Source organism: Rousettus aegyptiacus, unplaced genomic scaffold (assembly GCF_014176215.1).
Source record: "Rousettus aegyptiacus isolate mRouAeg1 unplaced genomic scaffold, mRouAeg1.p scaffold_m13_p_2, whole genome shotgun sequence".
NCBI lineage: Eukaryota > Metazoa > Chordata > Mammalia > Chiroptera > Pteropodidae > Rousettus > Rousettus aegyptiacus.
The window spans coordinates 16,007,364-16,023,417 of record NW_023416295.1 but is presented as its reverse complement, the minus strand read 5'-3'; the positions used below and the strand labels follow the sequence as shown (position 1 = coordinate 16,023,417).

The 16,054-nt window shown below is 42.3% G+C and overlaps 1 long non-coding RNA gene across 1 annotated transcript; it reads left to right on the top strand.

Moving 5' to 3' along the window:
* Window positions 1–15,379, top strand: LOC118613577. The gene is made up of 2 exons (XR_004955534.1): window positions 1–414; window positions 3,186–15,379. It is a non-coding gene; the product is annotated as an uncharacterized LOC118613577 (long non-coding RNA).
* Window positions 15,380–16,054: the final 675 nt, after the last annotated feature.

The window sequence follows — 16,054 nt, the reverse complement described above, 5'->3', positions numbered from 1 at the left end:
CCCACCTCAGATCATCAGGCATTAGATTCTCATAGCACCGGTTCCTGGTGCCAATAAAGTTGGGTATTACTGTATAATCTCTGAAAGAAATGAAGTAATTGTAGCAGTTGGCCCACACTGATAGAAATCTTTTGTTTTTACCATGTGCCCCTTCACTTAGAGATAGCCTGTTTAATAGACAATGGTTTGTTAAAGGCCAGACCAGCTAAGACCTCACTATGAAATCAAGTACTATCCTCAAGTACTGTCCTACTATATGCCTTTAACCTATCGATTTGCAGTGCCTTCTCTTCTATAGCCAAGATGCATGGGTCAATAAACGAAGAGATGGAAGGGGGACTCATACCACTGAGAATTAGACCAGTTGACTCATCGAAGGCATCTTTGCTTCCTTTGCTTGTGACCTTGCCTTTGGTAAGTTTGGAGGTCTTAGTGCCTGAGGAAGTAATGTTTCTTCCAGGGAACACAAGCTAAGTTCCATTTAAACAGAAATTTTGAGACAGTTCTCCAGGCATTTGGGGCTTTTTATGCCACTGAACCTATAAGCAGGAAAGAGAGTCATCTGTGCTCTCAAGTTCTGTGTACCAGGAGATTCCTTGCTTTATATGGGATGTGGCTTCTGGTTACGTAGAGTAATGGGAAGGCACCAGCATACTTGACAGTTGAAAAGAAGGTGGAGTCATGATATTTATTTCCTCTGCTTCTTGCACAGCTGCTTCAGGTAGCGTTTCACTAAGGTTATAGCTCTGTTATATCTGCAGCTCCTCTTCTGAGATTTAGTACCTACTTTCTCCCCTCACTTCTGTAGGCCTAGAGTGGTAGTGGCTCCCCACTGTTCCTAATCCTGGCGGACCTCATCCATTGTTGATTTCCTTTAATGCTTGCTACACTGTCACCCTTATTCTGTTCATTCAACTTCCTTCTTTAACCCATTTGAGTGTCCCATCTGTTTTCCGTCAGGACCCTAAACGCACCAAATGTTTCACCGTGACCTGTTTTGATATTTCTAGAGCTGAAAATAATACTCTCTAAATTTGTTCCCCACCCTGTCATCTATTATTCCTTCCTCTTTTGTTCTGTAATAAGACATTATTTTTGTCTTCCCAAATCTCTTCCTTTGAGCAGCTTATCTCCATTCCATTTGGTAATAGTGGAGTTACCAATAACAGGATCCTTTCCCTTGGCCACAAAAGAATTATCACATGACACAACTGCTATAAGTTATTTCCTCTAGGAATTTATAAATTGGGCAGAGTTACACAGAGCGAGAGGTGGCTAGTTGGAATGGAGTCTTAGTGGAAGCACCAATAAGACAGACCATGAACACTGCCTCAGAGTCCCTGAAGTTGCCGAGTTCTTGCCTGAGAATTAGCTCTTCCTTTGATTTGGTGAGACCCCAGTGTGCATTAAGACTCCAGCAGCCTACACCCTGAGAGAAGTGAGTAAGAATAAGCCCTCACAGGGACTGAAGATAAGCTCCAAATCATCAATACATGATTGAATTCAGTTAACTTAGAATTGCTAGTGTTCTAGCTGCTTACAAGAAGCAGTGTAAATCCTCTCTGGAAAGAGAAGAGACCCTAAGCTTCAATTTATCGCTATACATTTTTATATACAGTGTCTTATATCCAAGTAAAGAACCGATTGAGAAGATAATATACTTTGCTTTAAAAAATAGGAGAAACAATAGATAATAGAATCCAAATAATAGCATCAGAAATTGACTTTCAGAAAGCCTGCTTAATATGGACAGGGAAATAAAAGACAAGACTAAGAATTTCATTACAAGAAAAAAAAAAACGATTCTTGCACTAAAAAATTTAAAAACCAAAATTAGAACTCCATGCTTGGATTTAATAGCAACTTAGATGCAGATTAAAAGAGAATTAATGACTAGAAAGATAAGTCAAAATAAAATTTCCAGAAAGAAGCAGAAATAAGATGGAAAGAAATGAATAGATTGAAGAAACAGATAAAAATCAAGAGTTTGTGAAGTATAATTGGAGTCGCCAAAGGCTAAAGAGGAGGGATAACAGCTCAGATTCTCTAAAACGTATAAAAAATGTCCAGCTACAGATTCAAGAATCCCCATAACCTTAAGCAAAATAAATACAAAGAAAAATCACACCTAAGCATAGTATTATGAATACCAAAAACAAAAGGAATATCTTTAAAGCAGCTAATAGGAAAAAAGCGGCATCTAAGACAGTCAACTTCTGGATGTGGTTCCATAGTGTAGCAGTTAGCACGTCTCCTTTACATGCAGAAGGTCCTGGGTTTGTGCCCTAGTGGAGCCACAGTGCATGGTCTCTGGCCATGCCTCTCTGAACAAACCCAGTGTCTGATCTTGGAAGCTAAGCAGGATTGGACCTGGGTAATACTTGGATGGGAGACCACTTTGGAAGACCAGGTGCTGTAGACATAATAATAATAAAAAAGACAATAGACCCTCTAAGAAAATATATTTATGTCTTCAAGTTTCTTTAAATTCTATACTTAGCGACATGTCCTTAAAATGTGATGGTGAAATACAGTTTCACACAAAAACAGTATTTATCACTGCAGACCTACCCACTGGACAAAGTAAATCTAAAATGGAGACTTGAAGATGTAGGAAGGGTTGAAAGTCATGAAAAAAGGAGAATATGTAAGTAAATATAAGTGAATATAAACTATCAAAGTGATAAATTTGGGGGTAATATTAAAATTATAGCAATAACAGGTTGCAAAAGAAGGTAAAAAGTTAAAATGTTCTAGGGTTCTTACATTGGGAAGAGGTAAAACTAATCAAGTACATATTGTAATCTCTGGTAATCATTAAAAGAATAGAAAATAATGTATTAACTAAAATAGAATTTAAAAATTAGAAGGGATAGGAAAAGAACTAGTAGGATAGATAGTACACAGTAAGATGGTAGATTAGGCACATACATCTATACACATATATCAGTAATAACGTTACATATAAATAGACTAGGCGCTTCAATTAAATGTAAAGACAGTCTATATAAAAATAAAGGTTTAAAGTAAAAGAATGAGAAGAGATATAACTTGCAAACACTAGTCCATGAAATGGAACCTATATTAATATTTGACCAAGTGGACTTTAAAGCAGAAAAGCATAGCTAGAGACAAAGAGGGTCATTAATATTGTTAAACATATAGAAAAATGCATAATTTTTCAGCATTAATGGGCCGTTGACAAAGGTATGAAACCCTACATAAGCAGCTGATGATGGCTCCGAAGATGTTCTTGAGCAGCAAGTTGAATTAATTGAAGAACTTGGAGAATCACTAGAGAAAATCAAGAACTGACAAATTCTACAAGGTCAATGCCAATGAGCAAGAAGACTCAGCAAACTGGAATCACTATAAGCTGGAAAACGTGAGTGAATTTCTAAGTAATAGATATTTCTATGGAGCAAAAACTTAAAATATGTGAGGTGTTTCAGCAGCTGAAAATATAATGGTAATAGATGCCAATCATTTTTTTAAAAACCTTTCAAGTTGAATTAGAGCCACCCATTTTGTGGTTTGTTACTGAAGTCTGCCAACCTGTTTTGTTTCCTGGATTGGCATTAAACATTGATGTATCCCTAAAAATGTCAACGAGGATAACAGAATAACCGTTGTGTGTATATCACTATATTCACTATTGGTTTGGAAAAAAATGTACATAGGCTGTTACAGTATAGCCAGTAGTTCTGTAGATACCTTTGAAGGTTCATATAGTGCATTTGGGCCTTGGAACCCAATGGATTTACATAATTGTTTGGGAACCTAATCCATAGATCAGCAAAGTACTTACCTACAGATATTCCTTCAGTAAAGCAGAGAAATTTGCCAGCATGTATTGGTTGCAAGTATCGTATATAACACTAGGCGGTGATCCCCTATAACTAGAAGAAAGGAACACAGCCTGACAAGTGTAAGCTTTGGAAGATTGATCTTGAGGGCAAGAGCGTATGTAAAATTATAGTTTAGTAAGTACTAATTTATTTTTAAGTCTCCATAATGCCACAATGTGACCAAGTAGACTAAAGTAAAGAAAAAAGGAGACCCAAGAAGGTTAATAATTAGAAGTCTTTTGGGAGAAACAGCCCATTAATATATAATGAGGATTAACTTGGGTACATTTTCTAACATCTGCCAGTTTGAGAACATTTAAATTTAGTATTTTCACCAATCTTAAAAACAAAACTCTTCTGCAGTGATAATGCAGCTTCGAAATATATTTAATTGAATAAGTTTTTATTTATCAAGCCCTCAAATTAGGGTATGCAGGTCTCTGACCACATTTTCAGAGTTCACAAATTTTTTTCTCTTTAAAAAGCTTAGTGCAAGAGGAAAGTATTAAACATACCATCATAAACACTTTGTTATTGAGTAACTAGAGCATTTAAGACATGAACCAATGGAAGGAGCTGAGAGCGCAGCCCCCTAAAAGTGGGTCAAAAGCTTACACTACTGTAGGGAGATGCCCTACCAGTACTACCACTGAGCAAAGCCAATGGGGATGCTGGGTGGAAATGTGATTTGGAAGGGTGCCAGTAGGAGAGGGGCTTCTCTGTTGACAGGGAGCTCGTGCGTGTGTATGTGTGTGTGTACGCATGTGTATGTGTGTGTACACACATGAGATGGTGTAATTTGTTAAGATTCAAAGGCCAATATTACAGGGGTGACAGGTGGTTTTTCTCTTTCCTAATGTTTTTTTTCTAATCTTTTTTCCGTCCCAAGCAACAACTCTTTTAACTCATCAACTAAAGGCTGTCCTGCTCATAAGTTTTCCTGCTTTAGTTTTCAAGCCATGATTAGCAGTGGACCGGTTTTATTAGGAACACCTAACACACGCGCCATGCTGTGAGCCCAGCCGTGTTCCAAGGCCTTGACCTGTATAAACTCATTTAATCCTCATGACAGCCCTGCACTGGGGTAATCTCAAGACCATATTTTGCAAGGCTCTTCATGCCTTAGTCCTTCTTACCTTTCCAGCCTCATCTGTTGTCATGTCCTGTTTCTTCAACTCACCTGCCACACTGAACCCTTTTCGTGGCTAGAGCAGACCATGCTTTGAGACCACAGCTAGTATTGACTGGCTTCTTCTATTGCCAATCCTCCATTCCTCCTGCAGCGTCTCCCCTTACACCGAACTCATGGGGTTAATATGATTCTTTCCTCCATTTACAGATGAAAAAGCAGCTTAGAGAACTTAAATGTTATGCCTATGGGCACACCCTTAAGAGAGGGATAATAATGTGGGAAAAGGATGAGCTTTGGACCTAGAAGTTATGTTATCCAACTTTGGCTTTGTCATTGACTGGCTTGAACTTCAGAGAATCGTCAGTTTTTATAGATAGAGATTGAGGTTCTCTGAGAGTAGCATATTGTGAAGCATTTTGGTGATGGGAGTGCCAACCTAGGCATGAGACAAAGACAGAAAATTAGAGAAAGATCAACAGAATGAAAAGGAAACTATTTTCAAGAGATGATGTTAACAAAGTACAAACAGAACTCCATTGATTAAATTAGGTTTCGTACACATTCTGCTCATCAGATTAAAAAATATGGGCACGTCGTATTTTATGTAGGAAGATGGGCGTGGAGAATGGACAGCAGAGGGAGCCCTTGACATGTTTTGCTCATCAGATCTGACCTTAAGTGACATTTTCCCTACTGCTCCCCAACTGTGAGTTTATTTCTCTACTTTCTTGTCTTTCCTCATATCATTTATGAGTATATCATTTCTATGAGAGAAGTGCCTATGCAGTTGTGCCTCTTCTCGCAAGGCCCTGTGAGATCATTGCTTTAATCCTCTTTACTAGATGAGGAAACCAAGTTTCAGGAATTAACTTCCCCCAGTTCAGTTAACACAACTGGTAGGTCATTGAGTCAGGATTCCATTCTAAAATGTAGCCTCCTCAACCCAAAGTCACTCCTGTGTCCCCTTAAAAATCATTTATGGGCCTGTATTCTCCTACTGCAAAAAAAAACAAAAACAAAAAACAAAAAACAAACCAAAAAAATACAAAAAACAAAAAAAGAAAACAAAACAACAACAACAAAAAACAACCCTGATACGAATGGGGTTAAAAAGAATCTCTCAGAATAGCAGAGTTGGTTTATTTTAGCAGAGACATTTTAAAATCACAATGCTTTAGCTCAGATGAGGTGCCCTATATCCAGCAAGCCTGTAGGAGAGAAAAGTGGGGGCTGGCGGTAGTAGCAGTACCAAAGGTGTGGATTTGGGCTTTAAAACCCTCTCATAATTTCCATTTGCCTCCTCTCTGTTTGTTATAAACAACTGACATTATGTTAATCTTAACATCCAAAGCTTTGTAAATGAAGCCTCAAAACCCTTCCCTGGCTGCCACATTCCACCCTTCCCTAAACTCTACTATGGCAGCTGTTAGTGGCCGTATTCAAACTTCCCTCCTGTGAGTGATGGTGGGATAGCACACTAGGGGACCCCCAAAACAAAACAGCTCCAACTTCTCATCTCTAGTTGCTACAAAATAAAGACTCCTGTCTTCTCCCCTTCTGGCACCCTACCATGTAGGTCAGCATGGGACCAAGTCTTCTGGGAGTTCAGCAAAGACTTGGTGACAGGCTGATTGATGGGTTCCTGCCTTTACCTGCCCTCTTGTCCACTCCCGCAGGCTCAGGCCCAGGTCCACCATTCAGCTGCCTGAGGGTCTGCTTTTCTCTGTTGAGTCAGCACCAGTGAGTCAGGGCCAAGATCAACTGGGGGTAGGAGAATACCATAGGATACTGGGAAAGGAGTGAGAATTTAGTGGCCCAAAGGAAGACATGGCGAGGAGCATCTGAGCAGGGTGCACTGGGGTTGTGGGTCAGAGGAGCCTGAGCAGGGAGCCGGCCTGTTGATGCCCTTGATCACTGGCTATGAGTGGAACACTGTCTTGTTGGAAAACACTAGGGGTTACTCAAATCATATTGCTTAGGAGCCTAAAAGTCCTAGTCTCATCCCTCTTGTGCTTCAGCTCTACTCCTTTAGAGATTCCAAAATGGAACCACATCTCCATGAACTCTACTAATAGGAGATGAGAAGACAGATGAGTGAAATTCTCAGATATACCCAGCAGCAATTCAACCACATCCTTTTGCCAGAACTGCTGAGGATCAAAACAAAGTGGCTGATGGTATTTGGTGACAAGTAGGTAGAGTGACAGAAATGAAGAGAAATCAACCTTCCAATAACACTTAGGGAAGAGAGAATGGATGGGAAGCAGTAAACCAATGATGCTATCCTTGCTAACGGTCAGGCAAGACAGTTATCCCAATGATGTCCCCAGAACCACAGACCTCACAGCATCCTGTTTTTGCTGGGGGTATGCTTAGAGGTTATCTCAATCAACTCCATCATTTTAAAGAGAAGAACATGCAGATTCAGAGAAGTATAGTGACTTGCCCACAATCCTACAACTAGGTGGCGACAGAGCCAAAGCCTAATTTGAGGCTCTCTGACAAGAACTCAAGATCAAATCTGCAGCAGGCCTTAGGAGTAGTTCAGGGCTGTTTGGGCACAGATTTGTGGATGGCACTTTCATTACTGCCCAGGAACTGAGACTCTCGAGGCTGGTTTGACATTTCTATTCCTCTGAAGGAACCAGTGTCTTTTTAGGTCAGTTGGACTCGAGCTTTCTTCATTCTCAAGAGCAAGGTCATTAAGAGACAATGCCATAGAGAATAACGTCTTTTCAAAAAAGTCTTGGGTTTCCGCCTAACAGGAGAAGGGAGATGGCTGCAGGAGGATCTGTTCATTGCAGGGTCTGAGTGGGCTAAGACTGGAGAATTCAGTGTGCATTCTCCCCATGCAGTTCTATGGAAGGGGCAGGGCCTCCCTTCCTGGGGAAATTCCTGTGCCTTGCTACTTTCTTCAGGGCCGAGGAGTGCCTGTTGCTAGGATTAGTAGGATAAAATGAACAAAATTCCCTAGGACCAGGGGCTCTAAACATGAGTTCAGAGCCACACACTGAGGCCACACCCCCTCCCCGTGACCTCCCCCAAGAAAGGTCTCGCTCCCTGGCCACCACTTCTCACTTAAGCTATTTTTATCTATATATGAGAATCTGGCAAGAGCAGGGAGGCTTTCTGCATTGGTGGTATATTTCTCACACAGCAAGACAGCGACTTTGGAGAGGAAAGTGACTGGAGGGGCCTCCTGAACCAGGGATGGTCAGGGAGAGGCACATCCTCTACTCTGGACTGGGGACTCACTGCATTTCTTCAGAGCCTTCCTTCATAAAACAGTACAAATGATTTTCTTAACCCCACAGGAGTAGGGCAGTAGTGAAAATGGGTTTTGGTTTCAAAATTGAGAACCAGGGGAGTTGTTACCATATGGCAATGTAACAGAGTCGTAGTGGGTCCAGAAGCACAGGGTCTTAGAGATGACCCACAATGTAGCACAGTGGTCAAGAGACTAGGCCCTGGTGTCAGGCCATTCGCATCCCATCCTTGATTATTCTTAGTGTCTTTATTTCCTTGGGCAATGTTCCTAACCTCTCTAGGCCTCTGTCTCCTCTCTAAAATGAGGATAACGATAACAACAACAAAACAACAACACCCACCTGATAGGGTTATTGTAAAAAATGAGATTTTTTTTTTTCCCTGAAGTGCTCAGCCTGACACATGATAAGCATTCAATTAATATTCGATATTGTTATTATGTTGTTAATCTTTCACTTTACAGTCATGGAAACTGAGGCCCACAGAGATATATTTAGGAAATATATTTTCTTAAAATCACAAAACAAACCTAATTGTGTGTGAACATTGTCATTCATTTAAAAAAAGCGACATATGGGCATCTGGACATGAGCCAGGAAAGGCCAGGCTATGTGGTAGTAATAACTTCCCAATATTAGGGCTTACAGCAAAAATGTTCACTTCTGGCCTATCCACACTCCGTGCCTACTGTGGGTCAGGCTGAAGCTCTTCTGTCATTATCCTTCTTACACCTGGGCATCCAGCACACAAACCTATTCCTACAGCATCCGTCTGGACGTGACTCTGGTACTTTCTTGACCAAAGCAAGCCACGTGGCCATAGGGAGTTCAGCAGTGTAAGTAGTAAGCATGATTCTCTTACAGGATATAATCAGGCACTGGTGAGGAATTATACAATTTATGATGATCTGCTGCAAAGATAATTCTAGTGGGAAATGACCCTCTGACATGAGTCAATTGAAACATGTGCCCTACGATGTCATAATCAGCACGAAAAACTAAGAGACCCTTCCATAACCTAAAAGGAACATCTATTGGTGCCCACTTGTGGAAATAATTTCTCGAAACCCCCAAACCATAGATAAAATTAAAATCTCCATTCCTTGAAAAACACCACACACAGTCATGTGGCTTCTCCTAGGACAGGTGCATTTGTGTACTAAAATATCACAGACAGTTCTCTTCCCTCCCCCACCCTGAAGTACCATCATCCCTTCCCATTGCATACCCTCTGTGGTTCATTCCATTAACCACTGCTGATTTAATGCTGACCGCTGGTCTAGATGGCGGACAGAGAAGAGGACATAGTGCTGTTGTCCTCAAGGAATAGGGAAAACTCCCTACTAATGGGGAAAGAGTCAACAAATAGAATAGTGTAAAGTAAGTGCCGATCTGGCCTGGGAGCTGTGGGACCACAAATGAGTGTCAGAAAAGTTCATATAGGAAAGCTGATGTCGCTGGAATTTCCTTCTTAAGGAGAGATGGGAATTATGCAACTAGTTGAAATTATGAAATGATATTGGGAACAAAATGTACATTTTCCCACATACACCCCAAAGTTACATTCTTTAAGAAGCAAGTGTTCAGACTTCCTAGCATCTCTTATTTATCAGTAAGCATCTTTTCTGAGTGTTGTGCTTTGATGATATACCGGACAGATGACACAGTCTGTGCCCTTTGGGACTTAACTAAACCAAAACAGGTTCTGAAAGAATGCGTCTGGGGTCACCCACAGGTGCAGACTTGTGAGGTCCACCCCAGAGTCAGAGGGCGTAGAACCCAGAAACGCATTTTAAACAAGTGCCTACAATAATTTTGTCACACTCAAAATCCGAGGGTTACTGTTTGAAAGGCAGCCATAATATTGATAAATGTAGAGAGGACCTGGGGGAATGGGATGAGTGTATTGAACAAAATAGTACATTAGAGTAAAAAATATTTGTGTTACCTGTGAGTCAGGGGCTAATGCCCTTTGAAGTGTGGTGCAAAGGTTAGAGAACTTGGCATTTCTTGTCCAGGCTGCTGTTGACTTCAGTTCAGGACTATCTCTTGAAGCTAACATTGTTTTGCTAACATTTTTTTTTTTTAATTTGTGTTGCCTTTTTATCTCTTCTAATAAAACAATTTAATGGCAGAATCTTGTACTCACTTTGTGTGTAACAGCCAGTTAGGGGTAAAGTGATTCGTAAATAAGGAATAATGACATCTCTCTGTTGGCTTAGAATTTATAAAGAATTTAGAGATTGTCTCATTTGATCTTTAGCCAATACTGTGGTCTCTTACCACCTTCATTTTCCAGTTGAGGAAACTGAGTTTGGAGAGCTTAAACAATCTGCCCAAGGTCATATAAGGCAGTTAGTAAACTAGCTGTACTGAAAAAAATGACGGATCTTTCTGAGAATTTAGCCTTTGACTCTAAAGATCTTGGGTAAATAGTCTACCTCATTTGTAGCCAGACTGCCTCTCACAGAGAACTCACTCCTTCAAGAAAGTTCTATAACTCCCACCCTGATCACTTGATCTACCCATCGACTGCTGGCATCTCTTTAACACTGCTCCATCAACAAGAATGAAGTGGTCCAGATAAGTGTGAGGGAGAGAAAGCAGAGAAGATCAAAGAAAAGTTCAGAAAATGGAGGCTTCCTTCTACTCCCTGAACTCAGCAGGCTGTCTGTAAAATGCTGCACCAACTTTGGCAAAACTGCAATGTGTTATATGGCCTGCAGTGTCTCCTCACCTTTGCTCAGCTGTCTCCCTCACCTCTGTCCCCTTGCCTAACTTTCTGTCCCAAAGAGACTGTGAACTCAAGATGAAAGAATTAGGGATCTATTGTGTTACTCTCCCCAGGGGAACGTTTGCACTTTGAGCATAAGGCCAATTTTGAGAACTGCACAAAACACAAGAACCAATAAGTAAGGGGAGCGTATTGGCTGAGAAGGAATCTCTGTTGTCAGTCATCACGGATAATCTCAGAGCTGTTTTCTGACGTCTGGTGAGGAGAGCAAGCAGTAGAACCACGGAGAGTCGTCTTCCCTTCCTCATCATGACCTTGAGGTGTAGTACTAGCTGTAGGAGATGTTTTTGGCTTTAGAAAACTGGGCTAGAATTCCAACCCTACTAAATGCTTGCAGGACCTTTGACAAGTCCCTTCACCCCTTTTTTGCTCAGTTCCTCCATGTGTTGTGTAGAAAAGGCCTACCCTGCTCAGCCTCATAGGGCAGCAGAAACACTCAAAGGAAAGGATGTGCAAAGCTAAGCTAGTTCTGGCTGCAAGGTATGCAGGTATCACAGGGCAGTGGTGCAGAGTGAGAATGAAGGTGCAGTGTCCCTGAGGACAGAAGGAGGATTCTTATCTCATGATGGGCTTGAGCACAGGTCACCTGCTAACCCATAATAGCAATCAGAAGTCAGTTAAAAAGGCAGGAGAGGGGACCGGTCAGAGGGTGGGCCCAAGCTCCACTACCTGGGTTTTTCTGACTCTGCTTCTCCTTAGCTGTGTGACTCTGGGAAGATATTTAACCTCTCCAAACCTCAGTTTCCTCATCTGTAAAATGGATAGAATAACCATCCCTATCTCTGTGAGTTGCTCTGAGATTTAAATGAGACAAGATTGGCACACTTAGCAAAATACCTCGCACAAGAAAGAAGCCTGTAGTGTTAGCTGTTGTTGTTATCATTATATTTGACTTCAGGATGAAGGTAGGTGCCTTCTGATCACTGAACAGGCCTGAGGGACACAGGCTAAGCATTGAGTAAGTATGGGAATTAAGTGGATAGGGGATGCAATCAATGAATAATGCACTGACACTTGTACATGGCAAGCATGGGTCAGTGCATATCTAATTGAGTTCTGTCTCCTGTGTGCTCTCTGATGTGTAGGAGCAAAAGCAGTCACACAGCAGTCCCTGTGCTGCCACATCCTGTATAACAGATTCTTTGTCTTGCTTAGCAGTTCTCCATTGAGTCTCTAAAGGGAAAGAGAAGCTGTGACTCTTAGGACTGGGAAGCTTTTCATCCTGACCATCTGGGTGCTTATAGCCTTGACTCACCTTCATCTGTATATGTAGTCCCAGCACTGAATGGCCCGCCCCTCCTCCAAGCGGTCTCCCTCCCCACCCCCAACCTCAAGTGGAAATGAAAATGAGGCTGCAGGAGAGCAGTGGTGCTTTGTTAAGGAAAACAAAGGCCTGGCTGGCATCCGCTTACAGGCCCCTCGCTTACACTGTCAGTTTCTGCTTCTGTCTGGGTCAGCCTGCTAGAAGCACAACCCTCCCCCATTTGTTTTACTTAACAGTGATTTTTTTCTGGGAAACCTTGGAAGGGGGTTTTGCGCAGAGTATTGGTGATTTACGGAGTCTCGGGAAGTGTTCATGGGAGGTGCCAAAAGTAGGAGAGGCTGCACAGCAGGTTGTTTAGGAGTGGTGTGGCAGAGCGAGGTGTGGCGGGAGAGGGGGCGGTTAGACCTGCGGCTCCCATCCTTCCCCACGGAGGTAGGAATGGGCGGGAGGGGCAGCGGGGAAGGCAGCGCATCTCTCTCCCCTTTTAGGACCGATGTTGCTAATCTGCAGGGTGCATCGGATTGAGAAGTCGTGGGGATGCATTTGACCTCTGCTGTCACTAGCTCATGGTGCCTATTACTGCTGAGCTTTGCAGGTGTTAGTTAAACTTAAGTCCCGAAAAAAGAAGATACCAAAGGAAATTGCAAGATCAAAATATACGTTTATATAAAACTCGTCATGTCATCTTCATTAATTAAATTTAGCATTTAAAATTTTCCTATGAAAACAACTTTCAGTTGAGGCTTTCGTATTTTTTAGGAATTCCAGGGAACACAATTATTAAAATACCAAGGAATCATAAGCAACCATAAATTTAAAAAGTTACTGATAGTCAAACCACTTCAAAAGCTAAATTAGAAATATGCTGTGGAGATTACACGGACATTTATTCAAGCATTTGGACGTACTCAATATGATGGAGAGCCTCCCAGAGAGCAGGGGCCCAGGGCGCTGCTGGCAAGCCTCCACGGGGCACTGCCTCCCCACTCTGGTGAGCGCCTCGAGTTAGAAGGTCTCTCCTTTTCTTCTCCACCTGAAAATCTGTGAATAGTTTTGCTATTTTTTTCTTCTTTCATTATTTTTCAGCCCATAAGATTTAAAGGATGATCAATAATCAAGCAATTAATTAATAGGAACCGGACCAGGGCTCCACCGGGAGGCAGTTGAAAGAGCTGTGCAGTGTTTCTCAGCACCATTTGCAATGGACCTTCCTGATCTCACTTGCCTGAATCTCCCCATCTTTCAGGCCTCAGTCCTCCTTCTGACACTCTGCCTTCACCCCGGCTTCCTTTTCAACATCCTTGTCTCTTGTTTCCTGCTGCAGGAGGCTCTGAAGACTCAAATTTAACAGAATTCCAAGATACTCTTAGAGAATTCCACCAGAGCCAAGCAGATGGAACTAGGAAGGGAAGACAGCATCTCTATAACATTAATCTCCATTAAAAAATTAGTTTCGTGGTTTAAACCTATATAGCTCAATACTCTGAATTTTATTAGGCTTCTCTGTTTTTTTAAGGTTCCGTTATAGGTACCAGGTTTGAGCTTTGCAACTCAGGGCGAGAGCTGAACAACAAATCCTGTGCCCAAGCAGCCCAAGCGCAGCATCCGTGAAGCAAGTACAGTGAGAAGCAGTGAGTGTGGTGATGCTTTGAGATCACTTTGTCCAGTTCCTCCACTGCAGTTTCAGAGATGGGGAAACTGAGCCCCAGGAAGGGAAGAAAATCTCACCCAGGGTAACATGACCCATTAAAAGACGGAGCTGGGCCTAGAAGAATTTTTGATTGCTAGTCTAGTGTTCTTTCTGCTGGTTGTGAAGATGTTTGTTTTCCTCAAAGAAATTTATCTAAACATCCCTTTCCTGTACCTACTGAGGCAGCCAACTACACCCTGATTGAGAGGGTCAGACCTATTTTTTGAAGATGCACAGATTTTGGAATCAGTGAGACCCGCAGTGAAAGCTTCTTCTCTTAACAGCGTTTGGATCTCAAGCAACATCTCAGTCTCAGTTTCCTCATTTGTAAATAGGTCTAATGAAAGCGTGGCCATGAATGCACATGGAACATGACAAATGTACAACTGGCACTCAGCATTGTCCATGGAGTCTGGATTTGCTGGGATTGTCCTGTAGCTTCTCATCTTGTATCCTGAAACAAATCGAAAGCTCCACTGTTACTTTTACGTCCTTTGTATCTCGACAGAGTTGAACACACAGCTGGTGTTCAGAAATTTTTGCTGAACAAAAGAATGCCACAAAGAGTGAAATCTGCACTTTGGAACTCACCCCACAGGAAGGGCAAAGGCTGTTGTAGAATCTCCCGGAGTGTGTATGCAACCTGAAGGGGAAGGCCTGCTTTCTGCAGGAGTGTGGGGCAGTGGAGACGGAAGCAGCCATTCAAGCCTCTCATTTTACAGATCAGGAGACTGAGGCTCAGACAGGAGGAAATTGCTTGAGACCCTGCAGGGAGGGTTCTGCTGAGCTGGGCCTCTGCAGGCCGGTCAGGGTGGAGGCTAAACAAAATATCATGGCGCATGAGGCCCTGGTACTTTCATTGGTCCTAGCCTGCCTGGCCCTGCTTGGGGCCCAGGCATGTTCACAACTGAACAAGATATAGCAGGAAATCATGAATCAAGGGGTGAAGCTAACTTCTGGGTCTAAATCCCTTTCTCTCTCCTTCCAGACTTGCTCTGGCCTGTCCCTGCCTGGCAGAGTCTGAAGGGTGCCCTCAGCTCTGCTTTCAAATCGCACTGGGAGCCAGGTGACAGCTGGTTCAGCACACAGAGGGAAAGAATCTGAGGCCAAGCAAGACATTGCTACAGGGATGGGTGCTCTTTCTGTAGCAAAACTTCTGAAAGGGAAGTTGACTTTGCAGGAGGTTTATCTATAAGAGGCAGCATGGCACTGAGCAGAGATCAGCAAACTTTTTCTGTAAAGATAGTAAATATTTTTGCCTTTCAGGACCATGCAGCCTCCTGCAAATATTTCAACTCTTCTGTTATGGCACAAAGCAGCCAGACAATACATTAATGAACAGATGTATCTGTGTTCTAATAAAGCTTTGTTTACAGACACTGAAATTTGAATTTCATATTTTTACACCAAAAAATATTAATCTCTTTTTTATCCCTCTCCCCATACACACACTATTTAAAATGTAAAAACCCTTTTTAACTTGATGGCCTTATGGGAACCAGGGCAGGTGGCGGGAGGGAGTTTTTAGACCCTCGGACATGGGAGCCTGGACTTGGGAGTCGATCAGCCCTGGGGTCAAACCCCAGCTCAGCTGTGCATTTGGCATCTGGCCTTCGGCAGGTGATGTAATTTTCTTTGAGCCTCAATCTTTCTATCTACAAATAGGAATAATAATGTCTACCTCATAGGATTTTAGTAAGCATTAAATGAGATTGAGAGTGCAAAGAACCTGACATGGACTAGTTGAAGTCCTCAGTAGGGGAGGTTATTATTATTATTGCTTTTATCATCCACAAGGAAACCAGTAATGAGAGCTGAGAGTGATAGCCCACTCTCAATTTCTACCCTGAACCTCTAAAGCCTATTTAGAAAGGCAGTCACAGGCTTTTTACAAAAGCTGTAACCCTTTGCTCTTGGCTACAGTGAACTCGTCATGTTTGTGTCCAGTTCAATTGAACACGTGCTCACTGAGCACTGACTGCGCAGGGCTCAGGGTGCAGTGGGAGTGGAAAGATAAACCTAGCCTTGTTCCTGACAAGATAGGTATCTCCTTAGGAGGA